Source organism: Cyprinus carpio, chromosome B20, assembly GCF_018340385.1.
Source record: "Cyprinus carpio isolate SPL01 chromosome B20, ASM1834038v1, whole genome shotgun sequence".
Taxonomy (NCBI): Eukaryota; Metazoa; Chordata; class Actinopteri; order Cypriniformes; family Cyprinidae; genus Cyprinus; species Cyprinus carpio.
Window position 1 is genome coordinate 5087688 of NC_056616.1, and position 22986 is coordinate 5110673.

The 22986-nt window shown below is 36.7% G+C and overlaps 1 protein-coding gene and 1 long non-coding RNA gene across 6 annotated transcripts in view; one reads left to right on the forward strand and one right to left on the reverse strand.

The window, feature by feature from the left end:
• Positions 1 to 22986, reverse strand: part of LOC109113276 (AT-rich interactive domain-containing protein 1B-like) — an 849861-nt gene that overhangs the window by 740974 nt on the left and 85901 nt on the right. The window lies entirely within an intron of this gene.
• On the forward strand, positions 15558 to 21229 carry LOC122140941. Its single transcript, XR_006157459.1, has 3 exons — positions 15558 to 15738; positions 20893 to 20999; positions 21088 to 21229. It is a non-coding gene; the product is annotated as an uncharacterized LOC122140941 (long non-coding RNA).

A 22986-nucleotide genomic window follows, 5' to 3' on the forward strand; every position in this document is an offset into this window, starting at 1 on the left:
GAGACAAAGTCATTGCTGATAATGTCAACTTTGAGAGCATTGATGATGTCAGCTTGGCCACAATAGACCGTGTTTTCCGGCGCCAAAAGATGCGGATGAAACAGGTCTATAGGGTTCCCTTTGAGCACAACTCTGCGCGACACAAAGACCTACGTTACGAGTATGTGCATGTGAGTATACATCCATGTTCACAGTACTGTTAGTGGACATACTGTGATGCTCAGTGGCCTACATTACTTCTGGACAATACTGTGCTACCTGATTGATTGTTGTTCTAAACACCTGTGCACTTTCACATTTTCACAGAGGATATTACAGTTGGATGCGATGGCCAGACCTCATGAGTACCTCTTCCTGGATGAGGCTGGCTTCAACCTGCAGAAACGAAGGCAAAGAGGCCGTAACATCATTGGCCAAAGAGCCATCACTGAGGTTCCTGGCCAACAGCTGGGGGTAATATTACTCTTTGCCCAACCACTGGTTTGGAGGGGCTTGTCCACCGGCATGCTGTCCTTGGTTCTTACAACACCCAACGTCTCCTCACCTTCCTAGAGGAGCTAAAAGACATCCTCCTGGACTGCCAACAACACCATCCTGGGCCTGTACATCACATTTATGTGATTATTGTACAATGTACGCTTCCACAAAACAAACCAAATCAGAGAGTGGTTCTCCACCAACAGTAACCACTTTTTAAACGTCTGTCTGCCACCCTACTTCCCTTTCCTGAACCCTATAGAGGAGTTCTTCTCATCGTGGAGATGGAAGGTTTATGACAGACAACCATACACTAGAGAGAACCTCCTAAGGGCAATGGAGCTGGCCTGTGTTGACATCCCAGTGGAGGCCTTCCAAGGATGGATTTGCCATTCCAGGGCGTTTTTCCCGCGGTGCCTGGCAAGAGACAATATAGCCTGCAACGTGGATGAGGCACAGTGATTGTGGTGTGTGTGGTGTGAATAAAGTAAATAAAAAAAAAACTTCACACCCTGATCATGTTTTCAAGAGTACTGTTGTGTGCAATAGATTCTCTTTTTGCAAGTTGTGTTACAGTAGTGTACATGCAGAATTTACTAGATTTATACTCTTCATATGAAACTCACAAATCTAAATGCCTAATCCTCTGCAGAGATCTAAGAACATCCATTACTGTAAAGTTTTTTTTTAAAAATATGCGTTGGCAATTATGAAACAAAGAACCTTCTCACAAATTGAGCATTGTGTTTTCAATTGTTTTGCTGTAGTGTGTAACATATACTGATCTACATATTATTTTTGTCCTTTACAAGAGGAATTTTACACGGAGATGGATGCCCATGCTATCATCCATGAATATATTTAGGTGGATGAGGTGGGCTTCAATTTCAACAAAACCAGAAGAAGGGGGAGAAATGACGAATTACTTTTGATCTTGTACAGAAATGTCCATAGGAGCTCATGAAAGAAGAGCTTTAGTTTTGAATTACTGTGTGTATATGACATATCCAAAAATATATTATTATGGCAAAAGTATTTTGCAAGATTGTAAGACAGATGTTTGCTTTTTGAGGATGTGTTTGTGATCTTTGAATGCAGTGTGTCATTTTAGAAGAGATGTGAGGCATTTAGCATTTGTGTGTAAATTCTTGGATTTATGTGTTAAGTTACAAAGAGGGTAAGGTTTAGAAAATGTGTGTAAGTCAGTTGAAAAAAAATGGTGACCCAAAGTTCTGGGCAGTAACCCAACCGCTGGGTCAAAACAACCCAATTGCTGGATTTGTCCATATTTTACCCAGTGCTGGGTTGTATTTAACAACATTATTTAGAGTACTGTTGTACTGTTGGGATAATTTAAAGTTTACCGTTATTTTGTAAATTGTATTCCACTCATGTATAACTCAGGGAATGTGAATAAAAATGAAGATTTTCTATGCAGTATGTCGTTCCATTCTGCTGTGTATATGTTTAACCATATCAGCAATAAATGGCTTTGCTGCTTTAAAAGTTTTGTGGCTCTTTACTTTGATCCACTGAAGCTGCTGAAAGCTAAGCGCGACTGTGACTTGTTCAAAATTGCAACGTAAGCTTCCTGCCCTCACATTACCTCAGAAAAACAATCACTTCCTCCTTCAAAGAACAAATGAAATACACCCCTGTTCTGAAGCTTCTATCCATGACACTTAACCACAATACATGTAAGTTAATATGAGTGATATAACAGCAGTCCAAGCGTAAGAAGTTAAATAAGTTCACTCTCTCATAAACTTTTTTGTTTTTAAACATAAGACATAATTGTAATTTTTTTTTTAAAAAAACATTTTATAATATGGTCCAAAAAGTGTTTTGTGCATTTAATGGACCATAGTCGATTATAAACTTACATTGGATGGAGTACTTTGATGCAAAACATAGTTGATATAATTATAACCCTCTGGGAAGGAAATGGAAACTTTTTGCGGGGTTTGATGTCTCTCGCATTTTTATACTGTAAACCTCTAACACCTTTATGCATACACGTTCAATGGTGAGAGTCATAGTCTTCTCTTCTATGTATTTTCTAATAGGATTATGCCTTTCTCATCCAATGAACAGGTAAATATATTTTATTTTAAACATTTAACTTATCAATCTTAAATGTAAGTATCTATCATTTTTTAAAGCATATATTCTAAAATGATCTGTTTTTTGTCGACGCCTCTCTCCAGATGCGTCAGTCTTGAGAGTCTTATGATCTGCTGAGGGTCAGAAGGGAGAAAACATCAGACTGAACTGCAGCATGAGAAACAGATATGAAGTCGCCTGTACTCACCTACAGATCTGGAGAACTGGATCTACTGATTGCAGCAGAGAAAGACACAAGCAGGGAAGAAAACTTCTGACGAACTACAATAAAAAACAGAAGTCTGATGCTCCAGAGATGTTCTTCGACAAACCCATCAGACTAGACTAGAGATTTCTGGAGTAACAGAGTCAGATGTGGGCATTTATTTCTGTGGAACGAAGTCTGATGCTCCAGAGATGTTCAACAAAAAACACATCATACAACAAGTTTTAAACTTGTTGTAGGGGGAACTTGCAGGCGTCTTCACAAACTTGTTGTAGGGGGAACTTGCAGAGCAATAGTTTCTGATTTAATCCATGAAACTAGTTTTGTTTGCATAAATGAATTCAAATTCATATTTAGGTGGATATATATTGCATGAATATTTCACATAATTCCTTTCAGAGTAAATTTTAAGACCACAAACATACACCTACAGCACCTATCTTTCTTGATCTGAAAGTAATGTCCTAAGCGTCCCTGAAATGCCATTATTAATTTTATCGCATTAAGGACAACTTTAAAAAACTACAGAAGCTCATTTTAACCAATCTTCAAAATGCGTTTGTGTGTAAACTGATCATATATTTACAGGTCTCATTGTAGTACAAACAAAAGAAGTTGACAACACAGGTAAATGATTGTTATCTTAGTTGTATAATTCATTGTTCGTGCTCAGCTGTGGAGATTCAGCACGAATTCTAGTTATCATTTATCACTTTCTGTTGTAGAAACATTAATAATTCTTGTCTCTGTGTAGACGGGGTGACGCTGACGGATGCGGTAGTGCTGATGTTTGGTGGTGTTGGTCTGGCTGTGGTTGTGTTTTTTCTGGCTACAGTCATTGTGGGAGGAATCATTCACCATCGCGGTTGGCAGAAAGGATGGAGCGCAGCCAAACATTCATCTAGGATTCATCACAAATCAGCTAAATAACTTCTACTTCTGCTTCATTTTAATAGTCTAACTCAACATATCCCTGAGCTTTGCTTTGTTGTATCATGAATTAAAGCAGAAAACTGTGGCTCAGATGCTTTTCCTGTTGATCACATTTACTTTCACTTTAGAAAAGCTGAGATGTTGCTGCAAATGTTTTTTTCAGCACCAGTAAAAATGACAAAATCATTAACTGCTTTGTTTTAATATTCAGGCTTGTGTGGTTCATTTGTAAGTTGTCACATTTAGCTAAAAATAAAAAAACACTGTCAATGCTATTCTTTTTAATGCAACATGATTCAATATTCAATTTACACAATATACAAGCCAGACTTAAAGGCTACTGATGTTTTACCTTTACATTAATGTAGAATTTGAGCCACTGAATGCATCTAATAAAACCAACACTAACAAACATATGTGCTTTAATAGCAGAATTTGTGCTAAAGTATGTGTTATTATACAAGCTATTTTCAGGAGAAAATATAAATGTAAGTCTCTTTCTGCGGCACATAAAGCTTAGGTAAATAATGTAACCAGTCTTTTACTAAATGCAAATGCATTATATATAGAAATCATTTGAAAAAATCTGCTGCAAATGTTTTGAAGAGTTTAGCATGGGTAATTATCGGGTTTTCTGTCAAAAAAATGCACAAATACACACAGTTTCTCCAGTTTACAACTGTTTATTTGAACTGTAAATCAGGGGTTTCTCCACTTTCATCTGGTTTCTTTGGGTTCCTGTGGGAGTTGATGGTAATTAGGTGGTAGATTACAATGAAATAATGTAGACACTGTGAATTAATTTCCAAATAAAACCTAATTATCCCGACGGTGATATCTGTTTGAGATTCAGAAAAATGTGGAATCAGGAGATTTAACTTCAGTATCAAGAAGCAGGGAAGAATCAATCAATACCAAAGACTCCATATAGGCACAGAGTTCAATGACAATTAGGCTACATAAAATTAATAAGCATCAGTAAGTCCAATGTACTACAAAAATGTTCCAATGGGGGGTGTTTTATACTTCTCCTCATGAAGACTTTACACACCATCATAACAGTGGTGCTTTACTAAAGCAAAAAAAAAAAAAAAAAAAAAAAAAAATTCATTACTATTATAAGTGAGTTTTCCAAGGAATCTAATAGTAAAATAAAATCCATGACAATTTCGATGTTGTGGACATAAATCATGAGACTTTTTGCCAAGATTGCAAGAAGTTCACTGGAAACCTTGTCGAATGTAAGTTAAATATTAAAATAATTAGATTATTACATATAAATTGGTGAAGTAAAACAAGAGTGCTACCACGTTTTATTGATATATTTTATTTATTTTGTAACAACATTGGGAATTGCTTTTTATCACTTAATTGAAGCACCATAAATTAAAATTGTCATGTTAATAGGTACTACTGACTGGACATTTAGAAGTTTTTGTTTTTTGATTTTAAATGCAAAGTATAAAATAAAGCTATGTAAAACACTTGCGTTTTTATATACAGTTGGCCCTACTATAAGGTAGTAACCCCATCAGGAAACGAAAAGTTTGACACACACTTGGAACTTAGATTTACCGAGCTCTTCATCACAAAAAGTTAATAAGCTAGCCCAATTTGGTTAAAATCTCGCATTTTTGACCTATCATCACTTTGATCTTTATATTACTTTGGAATGCGCGGAAAGGAAACGAAAATCGAAATTTGGAATCCCAATTTGATCTGTACCAGATCTCTGACAAAATGCCATTTGGCAGCGATCAAGATTCCCGTCAGTGTTGTACTGAAGGATCCACATTTGGAAATGCGTGATACTGGATGAAAGCTGAACTGCCCAGGCACTACCGGTGACAGCCCGAGTGGAAGGCACCTCGCGCGAATAAGAAAACAACTAAGTCCAAGTTAGAACTGCTTCTGATTCTGACATCATTGGCACGTTGTCTTCGGCTTATCAATCTAAAAAGATCTGATAGCAGTTGAAAAATTGGTTAACGGCAACACGGAGCAGAAATTTGATGAGCTGAGTGAGAAGATTGATTACTGCTTTTTGCCGATATCAAAGAGACCAAAGCAAGATATTAAAGTAAGGGTCGTGTGCGAGAAATTGGAAAGCCAGTGTAAATGCTTGAACAGCTAATGGATGAGTTTGAATGTCCCGGAGAACAAGGAGGATGAAAACGCGGCATCTGCAGACCGCGAAACGATGTCTGTCAATCAACTGCCTTGCTCTGAAGCATAAGAACCGTCTCGGCTCTCGGAAGCAATTTGATATGTACAGCGCTGGGACAGAAAAGCACGTCGTTCCCATGCCACCACCCTTATCCGTCAGTTCACTTCACGTATGATGGAAATGACGTGCTGGAAGCGGCTAAGACCTCGACCTTTCTCAAAGCCACTGGATTTCTCGTCAAGTAAGACTGCTCTAAAGGTGCTAGGGGTTAAGAGAAATCGTACTACAATCTTTGTTAATCAGTCGAAACAGCCGGTTAAAACTGAAAACTGCTCTCCTCATTATCTTATTATTTTTGTTATATGTCTTTGTCCATAGTTTCACTTAATACTAGGGGTTAAGAGAAATTGTTAAAAGGGAAGCTTTATTGTAAGTGAACTCGTCCAGATGCACCTTTCTGCCTAACCTTTCTGATAGATCCGTCAGGGTGTCCCTGGATGGGTGAATTTCTCTAGTCACACATCAACTTGCTACATGGGGTTCCTCAGTGCTCAGTACTTGGAGACCTGCTTTCGCTTCTCTCATACTAATTGACTTCCATTAGAAATCTGTATTCAGAAGCTATGGGCTTTTCCTATTTACATTAGCTAGAAGGAACCGTGATGACCCACTCCACCTCTACTTCTCATTCAGCCAGGATACCGCACGGTAGGTGCTCGCACTTCATGTCCTGTCTGAGTGACATTTCTAGCTGGCTAATGAACCATCCACCCTTCAGCTCAACCAGTCCAGTGACAGACTGCTGGTGTTGCAGCAACCCCTCGTTTAATCACAAACAACTTCTCTGTACTGGCTTGGTCGCTGTCATATCATTAACTCCTCTCCGAAGTCGCAGGACCTAGGAGTTTTGGATGGAGTCCCCGAGTTAAGTCTTCACCTAGACCCAAATTGCCTAACAACCGACCCGGTCCTCGCAGATTTGCCGTTATACAACATTAGGAAGATTAGACCCTTCCTGTCAGAGCATCGGCTCCCCACATTCTTGTCCAAGCTCTTGTTCTCTCCATGACTGGACTATTGTAAATGCGCTTACTGTTGGGCCTTCCTGCATGTTCACCATAGTCAAGCCTCTGCAACTTGAATTTTTCCCCAGGGAAAAAAAACTTTTGCCATCGAGTGTTGGGTACTTCAGATTAGACACAACAGCTCATGTTACTTCCTCTCCTCATCAGGTTACACTGGCTCCACCCGTAGCCGCTGGCATCAAATTACACAAGGTACTCAGATGCTTGCCTACAAAACGACCACTGCACGGCGACCCAACATACCTAGCTCCATTAGTTCAATCCAGAATTTGCGCTTACAGTACATTTAAACTTCTCTATACGTTAATTTTTTTTGAAAAATTCCACTTTTGCCAAATATTCGAAGTTGCTCTTAAAAAGAGACCAACGTTAGGGCCTATATCAAAGTGTTCATAAAATACAACAATTTAAGTTGTGATAGTGCACTTTAATGCCTATTTTAAAAAAATGGGGGTTGACAACTGATTTTCTTTTTCTTTCAAGAAACACATTCTGTAGTTGATGATGTGAAGTTCTGGAGGTCGCAGTGAAATAATGGCATATGGTTTGCTCATGGCTCGGAGAGGTCTGCAGGGGCCGCTACGTTAAAGAACACTTTTTCTGGAATTGTTTTGGAGGTGTTTTCAGACCCTTTTTGACACTTTCTTTGTTTACTTTTGTGTTGGAATAATTTAATATTTATTTTGGTTAACATTTATGGATACAATATTAATTCTGAAACTGATAATCTTTTTGAATCTTTAGAGGAAAGGATTCTATTCTGGTTTCGTAAGCACCCACAGGCATTTTACTGATCGGAGGATTTTAAATATTTCCTAAAATGACTTGTTGATAGATGGCCTCCAAAGCAGCTGGTTTCATCCAATACTATTTAAAGCCTTTTTATGCGAAATATAATTTGATATATATATATAATGGAGGAAATTTTTCTAATCCAGTGCTCTTAATACATGGCTTTGGTAACAAAAACGGTACAAGGCAGTCCCGCATAGATTTCTTTCTGGTTTCTGGGAGTTGTTTTAACAAGAGAGCTATGTCAGTAAAACATTCTGAATTACTTCCCTTTACAGATCACAATGCGATTTATATAAATGATAAGATCTTTCCTCTTTTGAAGCGTCATGCCCATACTTCCTTGTGTTAAAAATGAATGTTTCTCATCCAAGACATGAGGCAGCTTCAAATTGGAACTTATAAAATTAATATCCTTGTACTGGGATTTTGCACAAAGCAGGTATTGGGAACTTCTAAAATATGAAGTTGTACTATTTAGATGTCTTATGGTAGTTGTCCTTTCTAATTTAATAGAAGTTGGAGGGCAAAACTGTATCTGGATTACCTCTCTTTCCAGGGTTTCCCCCGATAGCTTCGCTGAGAAAAAATTAGCTATTAAGCTATTACAGTATAAATTGGATGAGAATTATAAAGGTAATGCGAGCAGGTGCTTTGTCAGTCTAGAGTTAAGTGGTTAAACAGGGGAGAAAAAATTCCTTATACTCTCTTTAGACCTTGAAAGACAGCGAGGCAAACAACAACACAATTCACCCACCTTAATATTAATGGTATTGGTTACTGATGACCCACAAGCTATATCTCTTTTTTAATCTATACTCATTTTTAAGCTAATCTTTATAAATCTCAGTTACTGTATGATGATCGCTACTTTTTTTTCTTGACTCCATTAAAACGACTAATACAAGTAGTTGCTTTAGAGAGAGAATTCTGTGATCGAGATATATGTCTTAAGAAGAAGTACATTGATTGCTATCAAACATCTTAAATGTAGAACATCACAACTGGCAATGACGGCACAGCCACGCCAGAATTCTATAGAAACAATTCTGCATCTATTCTTGCCCCTTTCGCCTTTTAAACGTTTTCAATGAAGCATCAAAAACACATAACTTTCCCTCCTAGTTTATCTCAAGGAATAATAACCCTCATACCAAAACCAAAAAAAAGATTTCTCTGTTGATTGAAAATTTGGGCGCCCAATAAGTTTATTAACATAAGATTATAAAACCACTTGGTCCCTTATTATGCTCTAAAAGCAATCAAAACTGTTTTAACTTCTGTATATAGATGAAGTCCACAACTCTGGTTTTCTCAACAATAGGACTTATCTCAAACAATATACGTTTAGTTTTTGATATCTTAGATTACCTCCAATTGATTAGTGATGTAGCTTTCTTTCCTTCTCTTTCTTGATGTTTATTAAGCACTTCATGAATCGACACCTTGGAACATAAATTTATTTTTCAATGTCTCTAAAAGTTTTGTTTTTGGAAACATCTTTGTCCGTTCCATTAAAACTATATATGCTGACGGTAGTAGTTCAGTTTTATTTTAAAAGGAATGGAACAAACTGGCTGCCGTCTTTTCCCCTTAACCTTTTCTTCTTTCCAGCTCAGATTCTATTGTTCTCATATAGATAAGCCAGCAGTTTTTCAAAGGGATAACTATTGCTGAAAGATGAGGTGATTATCGCGTCAGCTTGCTGATGATGACCAACACATCCTTTTTTTCTTAAAGATCAGAGGCAGATTTCACTTGCATAAATGTTACTGATTCATGTTTCCTAAAAGTCTCAGTTTATTTTTGCCCCGTAAATATTCAAAAGTTGTGACACTTTTTGCCATTACAAGAACTGTACTGAATCCTTTTGTCCATAATATCCCAGTGAAAGAATAAAATGTGTTATCTAGGTGTGCTTTATTACTAAGGATCAGAAGAAAGATGTATTTCTTAATTACCTAACACCTTATTGATAAAACACAGAAAAGATTTAAGCATTGGTACAAAGGGACCTAGTCTTTAAGAGGTTGGTAGGGTACTTCTACAAAAGCAGAAGGCCTTTCAAGCGCTCATTTATGTCACTCAGTTTCTTCATTCATCTGGACCCAAAACTAGTAAAAAAGTGTTGACCCAGCTACTCGTTAATTTTTTTATGTAAGCTTTCAAGTACACTATATCAGAAAATATGTTGTAATCAACATGGTATGATAATGGGTGGTCTTCATTTTTTTTGGAATTCAGTACATTAAGTTTCACTTTTCAAGATCAATTGGCTGTAAACAGTTTAGAAAGAACCCAGTGTCTCTGTGGGAACTTTATTCCTCAGTTATGTTTTCTCTCATTTGGTGGACTTGATTTTCTTCTCATCGCAAAGATTGATAAACTACCAGCTATGTTATCTGGCTTTCAATAGGGCAGGTTCTTCGTGGCCTGGTCGCTACTATTCATACCCACATATCTTTATTCGGAATAACCGTAAATGGATTTATACAAGGGGAGTAAATCCCATCTTTGTTCAGAGTGATTTGATTTATAAAACATACTGTGATCAGGTCAGTTAATGCACTCTCAAGAGTTGTTTTTCTCATATAACGAATTTTTAGATATCATTGCAATTCCTGCTCCTCCAAAATAATTTTTTCCCATATTTATGGAGTCTATCCCATCAGGTGTTGTTGCTTTACGAGAGGTTACCCCCATCCTTTGTCCCGGTTTCTCCTAATTTGGTTGATATTTTTGTTGTGATATTATGTTTTGCATCTCCAGTGCAAAAATATAGTAATAGGATTGTTTTGTGTCATATTTCAGCAGAATATTAGGTACCTAGCCAGCTGTTAGACTGCCTTATTGGAATCCTACATTGGGTAACATCTGTGGAAAAAAGTGTGGATGCGTCCCTCATACTTTATTTACAACCAAAAAGGAAAGGAGACTTCCTACCAAGATAATTCATAAAGTGGCTTATCCTGCAAAGCTTTATTACAGGAAAATATTCAAAAGTGATCGTATTTCCTCCAGGGCTCTTTCTGCGAGCTCTGTGAAACATGTTGTTCATACTCTTTTGATCTGGTCCATTTACTAAGAAAGTATTTTTTAAGAGTTTTTTAATTTTCATTCGGAGTCACATTTACAATGTAATGTATCTGTTTTGGAAGGACGTAGTGATATGGGTTGCATTGATTATGCACCTTATAAAAATGAAACAATTTATGTTACGGAACTCTATCTGATGCGTCGTCTGCCAAAATTTCACATCCACAGTGCAATAGTCTAGCTTAGAACCTCTTTTCTTTGTTTTTTATAAAAGAAATGGAGCAATACTTTCATTAATCAAGTGGTCTAAGAACAAAAAGCTGTTACAAAACTATCTGTCCTGTAAACTCTTTTCTTATATTAATGACATGGTAACTCCTCAATTTATTCTTTTCAGGATTTAATATATTAACACCCCCCCTGTGATTTTTTTTTTCTTTCGTTCTTTTTTGTGCTTGTTGTTGTTTGTTGTTGTGTTTCTACGTGATTGTGGTGATTATTGTCTACCACCTTAATATGCAAATAAAAAAAAACAATCCCTAATTTTTTAACAATAAAAAAAAAAAATAAAAAAAAAAAAAAAAAAACCTCAACCCTCCCTTTAAAAACTTGGCCAAAAAATCCAAAAAAAAGAATAAATAAAAGGCAGTACGCCGTAAGTGTGGGTGTTTGGACAAGGCTATTGAATCATATCGTTTGTTTGCCAACCGCCATAAAACTCCAAAAGAATAATAATTATAAGAAGAGTGAATCATTTTGCGAAGCAAGCAATTCATTCAGTTACGAAGAGGCTCGTTTCTCCACTGGAACAACAGCCCCAACAGCGACGGACATAATGCATGACGTGTGGAGCATTTTCGGCATTATACAGAGACAAAGTTATCTTATGGGAAGGCGAAGAGGAAAGAGAACATTTTGTAGAGGAAATGAATTGTGGCTGCCTTTAAATACAGAAATAGGGACGTGGTCGATTTGGGACCATTATCTAAATGCACGGGATCCATTAATTTTTGTAGAAAAGGTATAACAGTTTATGAATGAAAAAGCTAATTGCAGGCAAATGCGAAGTAAATATTGGGCAGGAAATGAACGGGAGGCTGCGACGACGATTTGAAGAGGGTGAGCAATGCCGACAACGCTACACCATCTGAGCCTTTATTGTTCAGGTAATGTATCCCAACACAAAAAATACTCGTTAATAGGAATGAATAGCTATGTGCGAACGTCCAAAGACGGTGATTATGAGAGAAACAGAGCAAGATGAACCAGCATAGTCAAGCACACGTGGTGGACATGCAATCAACCCGGACATCAGTATGGTGAACGTTAATGTCCTCAAAATAATATACAAAATGAGCGAATATATGCACAATAAAAAACCAGCGGCATGGCCAAAACAAAACAGGCCTCAATACATTATAGACGTGATTTAATGGGAATTCCATCACTATTTGGTCATTCCTTTAATAGATTGCGACGCTCAATAAAACAGATAAAGTGTCGATGCTTGGTTGAGCGTTACATAGTTTTGACCAGCATGGGCGTCACCAGCGCGGGGGGTTTCGACACTGAATTGTTTTGGCAAAGCAATCTCCTCCGCGATGACTTTGATAGGGACATAGTTAGCACTTTCATAGAAAAAAATAAACATAAAAAAAAGGACCCCGGCATGGAGGGAGTTACGCGTGTTTAAACCCCGAGAGGAAACAACACGCCAGATTTCAGAGGTCGTCTCCTCGAGCACACTTGTGTAAGGTAATTTCTATATCTTTTTCGGCGAACGTTACTGTGCATGAAGCGCTTTTTCCGCATCGAAGCGCCGCTCGCTTTGAGGCTGTCAGATAGCCAGGGAGTAAGTGAACCACGTGCGCAGTCACTTTAGTGTAGTTTGTATCGTAGGCCACCTCTTGATAAGCAGCAAAAGCTAACAGCGGTACTAACGAGCAATCGGAACGTATCTTTAAAGTAAGTATTTATGTATTAATTGGGGAAATGGAAAAAGTAAACAATGAATAAAAAGGCTGTTCTGGTCGGTAGAGATGACGCATGGGGAAAAAGCGTCTTCGTTCAAGCCCCTGGGCTTGAGGTATAGGTGGGGGCCCGAGACCTACACTACAAATGCCCTCAAATAGAACATCTTATGGATAACAAAAAATTGACAAACCTGCTTTGCGGTTATTAAACCAGTAGCAATTAATATGCAACCATGTCTAGGCTATAGTCATAAATTTAAATGCTAATATTATATTCATTATAAAATCTAATAAAAAGGATGTGTTCTCTCAGTGAGAGATCAAAACACTGCAATATAACTTTGAGCAAAAAAAACAAAAAAAAAAAAACAGATATGTTGGCCTGATTAGGATATAAATACAATTTGTTTATATCATGTGTCCTCTTATGTCAGGTTCTATTTTATTCAATAATTCAATCTCAATAAAAAGGACATGCTGGCTATTAAGATCAAATTAAAGTCACTATCAACAAAATTTATAGATGATGGTGCATAAACTGTTTAGTTTAAATATAACAGTTTTAATGTAGCAATATTGAAAATATTAAAATAAGCGACTTTTAGTAAATATGATAACTACAACCGCCAGTAGGTGGCAGCAAGTGGACTGTCTGAAATGGTTGAGCTTGAATCAACCAATTCGTTTTAAAAGCGATATTCCTTTGAACTTTGCAAACGACTTACTATTGAATCATTTGCTGGTACCGTGTAACCCTGAGGAACAAAAACACTTTGGAGAATGCAGCGTGTCTGCTGTTTGTCTCTATTTATTTCTGACGCGTAGCAAAACGGATTCTGTAAGTGTGTTTGTTATACGTATACATTTGCGATCTTGCACTAATATAGATATATATATCTATATATGATATAATATGATCTAGTTATATATATATATATTTATATGTATATGTATAAGTAAACGAACGTGACTTGTTTGTAGTGATAGGCTAAAGTCATACATCATATGCATAGCTTATGTATAAAAACAGAAACTCTATTAAACAGTTCATTTTATTATTTAAAAATCAGTTTTAATGACATATACTTCCCCACAGGTGTAATGGCAGTGGTATAGATCACAGATAAGAGCGCTCTAAAACTCAATCACAATGATCGCATAATTTTAGTGCACATTATATATTAATATAAAATCATCCCTCTTTTAAATGAGGTTGAGTTGAACATTTTGAAATTAATGATTATTCTTTATAATGTGCGGAGTCCTCCGGGCTAAAAGCTTAATGGAGCTGAAGTGCAATGTGTGGATACTCAAACCAATTTGTATTCAAAACGCGATTCGTGTGTCTAGTCAAACGATGTCAGTATTATGCACTACCAGCTTAGTGCTGTTTGTTGTGAACTTGAAGGTCTAGTTGGTATTTGTAAGCTGTCAGTAGCCAGTGTGTAAGTTTAGATCTTGCGCGCGCATTGTTAGCCAGGTTTTTCACGATCAGTAGCCACGCTTTATAAAAACTAGCCTAAAACCTAATCGCATTTCTAACGAGCCAATGGTATAAAATCGCATTTTAGGGTATTAATATCACGTTATTTATTTGTCGCTTAAATGTAAACATGAAACAACCCGCAGAAACAGTGGTTAAAGTATGCCGTTTTTCTGGGGAAACCGTGAGCAACATGCTCGTTTTTGCTCCTGGAAAAGCGGTTAATAACTAATGAATTTATAGGCGTTGTGTTCGCACAAATCCGTCAAACATCGCACGGGCTTCGGCGGGAGCAAATCCATGCTTTTTGAATGAACTAAACCCGATGTACCAGCCCAGTAGGCATGTGCTGGACTTCGGGAGCACCAGTGTCCTGACATTTTCATTCTGCCCATCACATTGTCCTACCAGTGGTTATTGTGCATGAACAAATCAATATTGATCAATTTCCTCACGCTGAACAACACATAATAACAGTATTTTTGTATTACTGTAATGGTAGGTGTAAGCGTTAATAAAGCATGTCTGATGGGTAGTTATTATTTGTTTTTCGCATTGTGCTAAACACTTTTTCCATGGAGGTCGCAAAAATCGGCCAGGGTCTCACAAACCCGTCAGAACACATAAAATCCCTTCACTCATATCTATTAGTTTTTAAATGACAGCAGATCCGAAACTGGAAAAAACCGCAAAAGTCCGTAGCTGCTTGACCTTTAAATGTAGATGAACGCTGGTTTGATTCTGGGAAGTAGCGCTATTTTTATAATAAACTCAAGAAAGTTTACTGTCTTAGTCTTAAATGAGTCATACCATGCGATTTAAAGTTTGCCTTTCTCTCTGGAGTGTTACAAGCTGATTGTGAATAGATAAAATACCTAAAGTTGCAAAGACTAAAGTCTTAACCCGAAGAGAGATTCCACATCAAAGTTAAGACTTGTCCACGTCCCCCTTCTCGTTTAAACACGCCCCCACATGTCTACATCACTATGTGAATATTTGCATAACACCTCCCAAATGTTCACACAAAGAAAGGAGGAGTAACTTTGCTTCTTGCTGTAGTATTATTGCTCCAGGTTGTGGAGACATTGTTTTGTTTGCGAAAGCGAAACTACTTTGTTTATTCTTCCAAAAGAGGACACAACTAGAAATCAGTGGTTAAGTTGTATTTACAACACTGTTTTTACATGACCTATTTGTATATTTGTACTTTATATTTTATCTGTATTTAATGTTCTACTGTTAGTGTTATCTGTATGCACCAAGGGTCTGAGAGAAACGCGATTTCAGTTCTCTGTATGTATGTACTGTACATGTGGAAGAATTGACAATAAAGCAGACTTGACTTGACTTGTTCCAGAACAGTTCAACCCAAATATTCAGATGTGTGCTGCGCATTTAATGGAGGACAGTTTCCTGTTCCTGGGAGAGTAGACTACAATGCCGGCTGTTCTGAATCACAATCTGTAAGTACCATCTTTTTTTTTTTTTATATTTAAAGAATTTGTCACTGATGACTCAAAAGTGAGTTTTGAGCAGTGTAGATTAGCGCTTTTTGTGGGTTGTCGTTTCTCTGATCACAATTGCAGACATGGTTTTATGTTAACGCAGCATGATAAAAAGACAGTATAAGTCATTATTAATCAGTAATTATGTCCCCACTGGATGCAACAAATGCCTAGTTTGTAATAGGTTGGTTATTATTGTTTTTGTCTTGTCTCCCCGGTGTTCTTACCAGGACACGCATCTGAGTATGTTAAGGGCATAACATTTCCGTCACACGCTTGAGGAACTCGGCCAATCACAACACACTGGATAGCTGGCCAAATCAGAGCACACTTCGCTTTCAGAACGATGAGCCCTGGGGCATAGAGGAGAAACAATAATGTAATTTATGTGGAAAATAAGTTTTTTTTTTTTTTTTACCCTTGAACCGCATAAACACATTTCATAACACCAAATACACAAAATAATGTTCTTTTTAGCAACATCATATGAACCATTTAAAATGCACACACACTTTTTGACAGAGATCTAATGTCCTAGTGTTATTCAGTCTGCGGACGGTACGCTGATGTTGATTGACAGGCTCGAAGCACACAACACAGAACGCTATAGACTAATTTCAGTGTTTGCAAACCGGGTAAGGTTGTTTTTTTTTTTTTTTTTGTGGGCGCTGCCTATCTGGTGAAAAATTGCCAGTTTTAACGTAGCAGTCTATGCATGCCATGGAATAAAGTAATAATATCATTTTGAGTTTATATTAAATTTTTTTTTTTTCTTACAATTACGAGATTAAATCTCACAATTAAACAACATATTTTTACTCCAAACTCACTTCATAACGTCAGTCAAGTGTTTTAAATAAATCCTTCTGTGAGATGATGTGCACAGAATAAGGCACGCAACATATTTCATAGTATTCTAAACCGTGATTTTAATGAAAATTAGAATAAAAATAACTCAGATAAACCATATATTGTCCTAATCATGTGTTTTTTAGTCACGTTGAATCAATAAATGCAGTTAAATCTTTTGTTTATTCAACTGCAGCATATGCATTTCCTGGGTTTCTGAGGCACATTTGGATTTTCAGCTCGAGAGCGCCCTCTGGCCTTTGAATAGAGATTTACTGCTGATCACAGAACTGTGGTTCACTCAAAGATACGCATGACAATTGCAGCTTCTGTCGAAATTGCAATTTCGATTCCATTGCGATTTATCTTGCAGGCCTAATACTCATGCTCTCTTTTATGGAAGCAGATTAGTCTCAAATATAATTCACGCAAAAAACACGATTCACACATGCGTAGACAATTTCACATGCATGAAACCTAATCCACGTACACACAAAAAAAATTCAATGTGCGTGGAAAAAAAATATATATATCACAAAAAGCAATTCACATGCGCAAAATAAAGTTATATATTCATAAAATACATTTCACAAATGCAAAACACAATTCGTAGATATACAACTGTGCATCACAAAAACCTTTGAATGTGTTAAAATGTACGAGTGTCTGAATGTACAAATCGTCATTTACCACGAATCCACTCGGATTTGTGTGTGTGTGTTTTTGAGACTTTCCTGGCAGAGCTCTCTTCCCACGTGGGTCTGTCGTACCCTTTAGCCAATCAGATGCAAGCTTACCATTCAACCAATCATATCATAAGCCACTGAGAGTGCATTCAAGGAGAGTAGTTTTGCACATGTTCAGATGAAGTCACAATAATGGCAGAAGCTCCTTTGTTTGAGTCGGCGCGTCAGAAACGGAAGTGCTAAAAATCGCTAAAAATGGGTTTCACTTGTCTCAATTGAGTTCCAATTGGGTCGCTGTGTCCATTTCTTTTACTGTCTATGGGATTACTGATGTAAAGGCTTAATTTCCGTTCTAATTAATCCATATTGCGCAAAAGGTGCGCAGAATCCTGCTCCTTGAATGCACTCTCAGTGGCTTATGATATGATTGGTTGAATGGTATGTATTTTATGAATATATAATTTTATTTTGCGCATGTGAATTGCTTTTTGTGACTAATCTGCTTCCATACTCTTTTTCTCTCGGCTCAGAATCATGATTTTATGATCCCACACTTTTTTCCTCAGAACTGACATACTTGCGATTGTTGAGTTGAATCTAGTTATAAAGTCCAAACTAGGAGATATAAATTTGCATGAAAAAAAGTCAGAATTGTTAGATAAAATCGGTAAATGTTATGTAAAATGTTTGTAGGTTTAAATAGTATTTCATGCATGTATTTCAACTTTAGGGCTAATACAATACAGGACGTAATATGAGTATTATATAGACCTATTGTTTAAATTTATGCTTTATAAGTAGTGTAATCATGGCAGGTTTCATATAAAGTCTGTCTGTCTAAATGTCTGCGTTAAGCTTCAAATGGCGTCTTTGATGACATTATTCTAAAAAAATTATTTGCATTCTGATTCTGACATCCAAAGGCACAACTATACATTTACATTTAGTTATATATAATGTTTTCTTGAACGCTAGAAAACCACAAAGTGCTTATTGCCTTTTTAAGGCTGGTTTACGAAGTGATGGCCTTTTAAGGATACTTTCAAATTTTTTTGGGAGAGTTTTAAAAATGAAAAAGGTGATTTTAGCTCTTTGCAAAAATGGTGGGATTTTGGCAAAATTCAAATAAAAAATTTTTTGTCAACAGTACACTCAAAATATTACAAAGGAGACTACTAAATCTATAAAAGTTTTGGAAACTGAGATTTTTAAACTTCAAAATATGGCACAATCAAGGGAAGATTAAGCTCTTATTGATTCTATGTTTTATAAGAAAACTGTGTTGTCTGACCTACAAGAAATGAAGGCGCAGGGTGCACTAGTAAGATCTCGTTTTAAAAATGTACAGCAGATGGATGTACCTTCTAAATATTTTTTCGGTTTAGAGAAAAAGAATGGTCAGAAAAGATTTATCCATTCTTTGATCTCTGAAACAGGATCTTTGCTGACTACCCCCCCAAAAATAAGAGAGAGAGCAGTTGGTTTTTATGAGAATCTTTAAAAGTCTGAATACATGGAGAATGAAGCTAAAGAATCTCTCTTTTTTTGAGAAATTACAAAAGGTTTCCAAAGAAGCAAAGGTCAAGCTCAAAAAGGGCTATTAGCCTGGACGAATTACATAAGGCTCTTCAGAGAATGGAAAATGGCAAAGTGCCGGGGATCGATGGAATCCCAATTTAATTTTATAAATCCTTCTGGTCTATTATTGGAGAAGATCTGTTGGCTGTTTTGAGTAGCAGTTTAGCTGAAGGTCTTCTACCATTGAGTTGTGAAAGAGCGATCCGTACTCTTCTGGCTAAGAAGGGCCATTTGCGCGACATAAAAAACTGGAGACCTGTGTCTTTGTTATGTTTAGACTATAAACTGCTTTCTAAGGCTACCCGGCTGGGGAAGGTGTTGGCACAATTATTTGTGGAAAACTCTACAGGCTTTTTGGTTAGTTCTGAATTTGTTTCATATATCAAAGTCTTATATTGTGATATCGAGAGTGTACTGAAGGTTAATGGTGGCTTATGTGCTCCGTATAAAATGGGGCGTGGCATAAGACAAGGTTGTTCATTCTCTGGGAGATTGTATACAATTGTAATAGAGCCATTTTTGAATACTTTAAGGAAAAGTTTGGAAGGAGTGTCTTTACAAAGTGCTAAAACCTTTCCTTGTTTATCTGCTTACGCTGATGACATTATTGTTCTAGTCAGTAAACAAATGATTTTAGTTTAATTTCTTCATCAAGAGTTAATTGGAAAAAAAGTGAGACAGTTTTATTAGGTGAATGGAAAAAAAATAAGATAATGCTTCCAGATGGATTATTGTGGTCAAAAGAAGGATTAAAATATTTGGGGGTTTATTTAGGAAACTAAAAAAACTGGAAGTGGAAACAACTTTTGACATTTTTCTACATACTGTTGTATATATGTGTGATTTTTTTACAAAAATGGAAGTGGATTGTACCATCATTATCATATAGAGGGTACACCTTAATTATTAATAATTTGGTAGCCTCCTCATTATGGCACCGTGTGGCATCCCATCCTAAGAAAATCAACTTGGCAGGACTTCCAGTTTTTTACAGAAACCTTATTAAAGTGTAGGATCTTTTCAGAGTTAAAAGAACTGAGACTATGGACTCTCTGTTTTGGCTTTTGTAAGAACCTCTGGTTTATGGTGATCGTATGGACATTTTAGATGCATGTGGGACAAAAAATGATGCTTTTATTAAATCTAAGATTCCAACATTGAGATCCTTAATAGATTTAACTGGTCCGAGTTTTGGAAATGTAGATAATCTTGCTATTTCCTTGGGATCTAAATCAGTCCGAATTGTGTCTAAAGTTCTACAGAAATTGAAGTCTGTATTTACTATAAATGAAATAAGCATGCTATATTAATTTTTTTTTTACTGGAAAACACCGACCTGACGACAAAGATCAATTCCCAATTTTATTGTTGTCTCCAAAGGTAGAAGGGTTTTCTGGAGTGTTTTTGAAAACTGAAAATGTTACAGACATGAATTTGTACACAGGTTGAAGGAAAAATGTTATATAAAGCATGTGTAAAAGCATTTAACAGAAAAGGCTTGCATGAAAGAGTTGATACACCTTGCCGTTCTTTTTTTGGTTCTCAAGAGAATGAAAAACCGGAGTGGAGGGCACTGTATAAGCCACCATTAGCAAAAAGGGATGGAGATTTGCAATGGAGAATTATACATGGCATTGTTGCTGTTAAATCTTTCAATTCAACATCAAATACAAATGTTAGCCATCTGTCCTTTTTGCTCTCAACGAGAAACTGTCTTCCATGTTTTTATGCAGTGTGCAAGACTATAGCCCCTATTTAGCTTGTTAAAGAATATTGTTAATTGTTTTGATGAGTTATTTAATGAAACAGTTTTTATTTTTGGATGGAAATATATAAGAAGCTGTCGTTTTAAATGCCAATTGTTGAACTTTATCTTAGGCAAAGCAAAAATGGACATTTATATAACTAGAAAAAAGAAAATGGAACAAAATTGTGATCTTAGTGTTTTAATGGTGTCATGGTCAAATCAAGAATCTTAATTGATTTTCATTTTTATAAGGTTACAGATTGTTTGTTGGAGTTTGAAAATATCTGGTGTCATGGAGGAGTGCTATGCTGTGTTATTGAGAATGAAATCGTCTTTTCACATATTTTTCTATGAATTCTGTGAGTTTTTAATTTTTCTTTTTCTGTAATGGTTTTATAGTCTTAATTGTGTTGTAATGTGTTTAAAATTTCTCTCTCTCTCTCAAAGTGGCCTCACACCGATGGATCTCGTCTGCACTACAAGAGCTGCTTCACGCTGCAATATGAGACTTTCACTCACGTTTCGGGACAGTTAACAGAACTGTCAGTTCAACTGTTGCATCGTCACTTACTCAAGTGCTCCAAAGGCTTTCTGTTGACCTCCAGTGAAGTCCAAAGCACGTGAGTGTAATATTGAGTTATTTTTTGCTGTTTGTTGTGCTTAAGTGGCCAAATACACACAAAATGACATCAAAATGGCCATCTTGGTGAGTAGTGATGTCGAACAATTAACTGCCTTTAAATGCATCCAAATAAACATTCTTGTTTACATAATATATGCGTGTGTACGGTGTATTTTTATTATGTATATATAAATGCACACACACATATGTATATATTTAAGAAAAATAGGTTTGTGTATTTATACAAATAATAAATATACACAGTACACGCACATTATGTAAACAAACTTTTATTTCGGATTCGATTAATCGTTTGACAGCACTACTGGCAAGTTTTCTCAAACACAGTTGGTTTTGTCTTAAGTGAATATAAACATCTGAGAAAGAAAACACATGAGTATCAGTATATTGGATCTGTGCGTCGTGTCATGTGACAGCAGGCTAATAAAGCTGTAGGGCTGTCAAAATCTATTTGAATATTCGTCAAATTTAAATATTTGAATGTAAAAACGTTGCATTTGAATTTTAGGCGAACACAAGACAAGACTTAAGAAGGTAGCCTTATCAGCTGTGCAAAAGATGCGATGACGGTGTGAGTGTCGTTGCATTATAATGTTTTTGTTAGCCTATCCAGTTGAAGCCACTAGATGCGGCGCTGCTGCGTTGTTCATTAAAAATATTGCAGAATAAGAGAACATCACTGTGGAGAAGATTTTGTTTACATCAAAACTGAAACCAAGCCGTTCACACAGAACGCATATTTCGCACATTTTCTAGAGGGTCATCTATCGCCTCACATAAAGCAGCCACATGTTTAGAAAACCATGTCAAATTAATGCAAGTTTTACTTTGTAAAAAAACATATCTAGACTTTATGGCAGGTTTTTTTTTCCCCCCATCCCATTTTTAGGTACAAATTTCTTATTTTGTTTTTCAGCCATTTATACAGCCCTATAATGCTGTGCCATCTGTCATTGATTTTTATCAAACAAAAGACAAATTTAAATCACAAAAATCTAAATTTATTCAGCTTTTTTTGTCTATATATATGTATGTGTGTGTGTGTGTGTGTGTGTGTGTGTGTGTGTGTGTGTGTGTGTGTGTGTGTGTTAGTGGTGGGAGAAAAGCTCGATGCATCGATGCATCGCGATTCGTTATCTAACGATCCAGAATCGATTCTCAAAAATTCTGAATCGATTCTGTGTTCAATTCAAATGCGAGCGCTGTCAAGACTCACGTGACCAAACAAAAAAGACGTTGATGGACGACCGTTCATATGCTGGTGAATTAGCTTCGTTTAAAATAAAATGGACAAACTACGACCTGCACCATCTCATTTAAAATCGGATGTGTGGCAACATTTTGGATTTTCTGAAGACACTGAAGGTGTCGTTGATAAAAGCCATACTGTGTGCAAAGTCTGTAGCGCCAAATTCAAATATTTCGGCAACACGACTAACATGAAGAAACCATATTACGCGGTTCCACTCAGAGCTGGAGAAACAGCATTCTCTTCCAATCACGAACACTCCCGGTTACATTCAAAGGACCCTGGATCAAGTAGCAAAGCTTCCACCGAATTCTGAAAAGGCAAAACGAATTTACCCGATCAGTGGCAGGTTTTATTGCCAAAGATCTGCGCCCGTACTCCGTTGTGGAAAACCAAGGATTTCGCACGATGTGACAGGTACTTGAGCCACGATACACTTTGCCCTCGCGTCGTT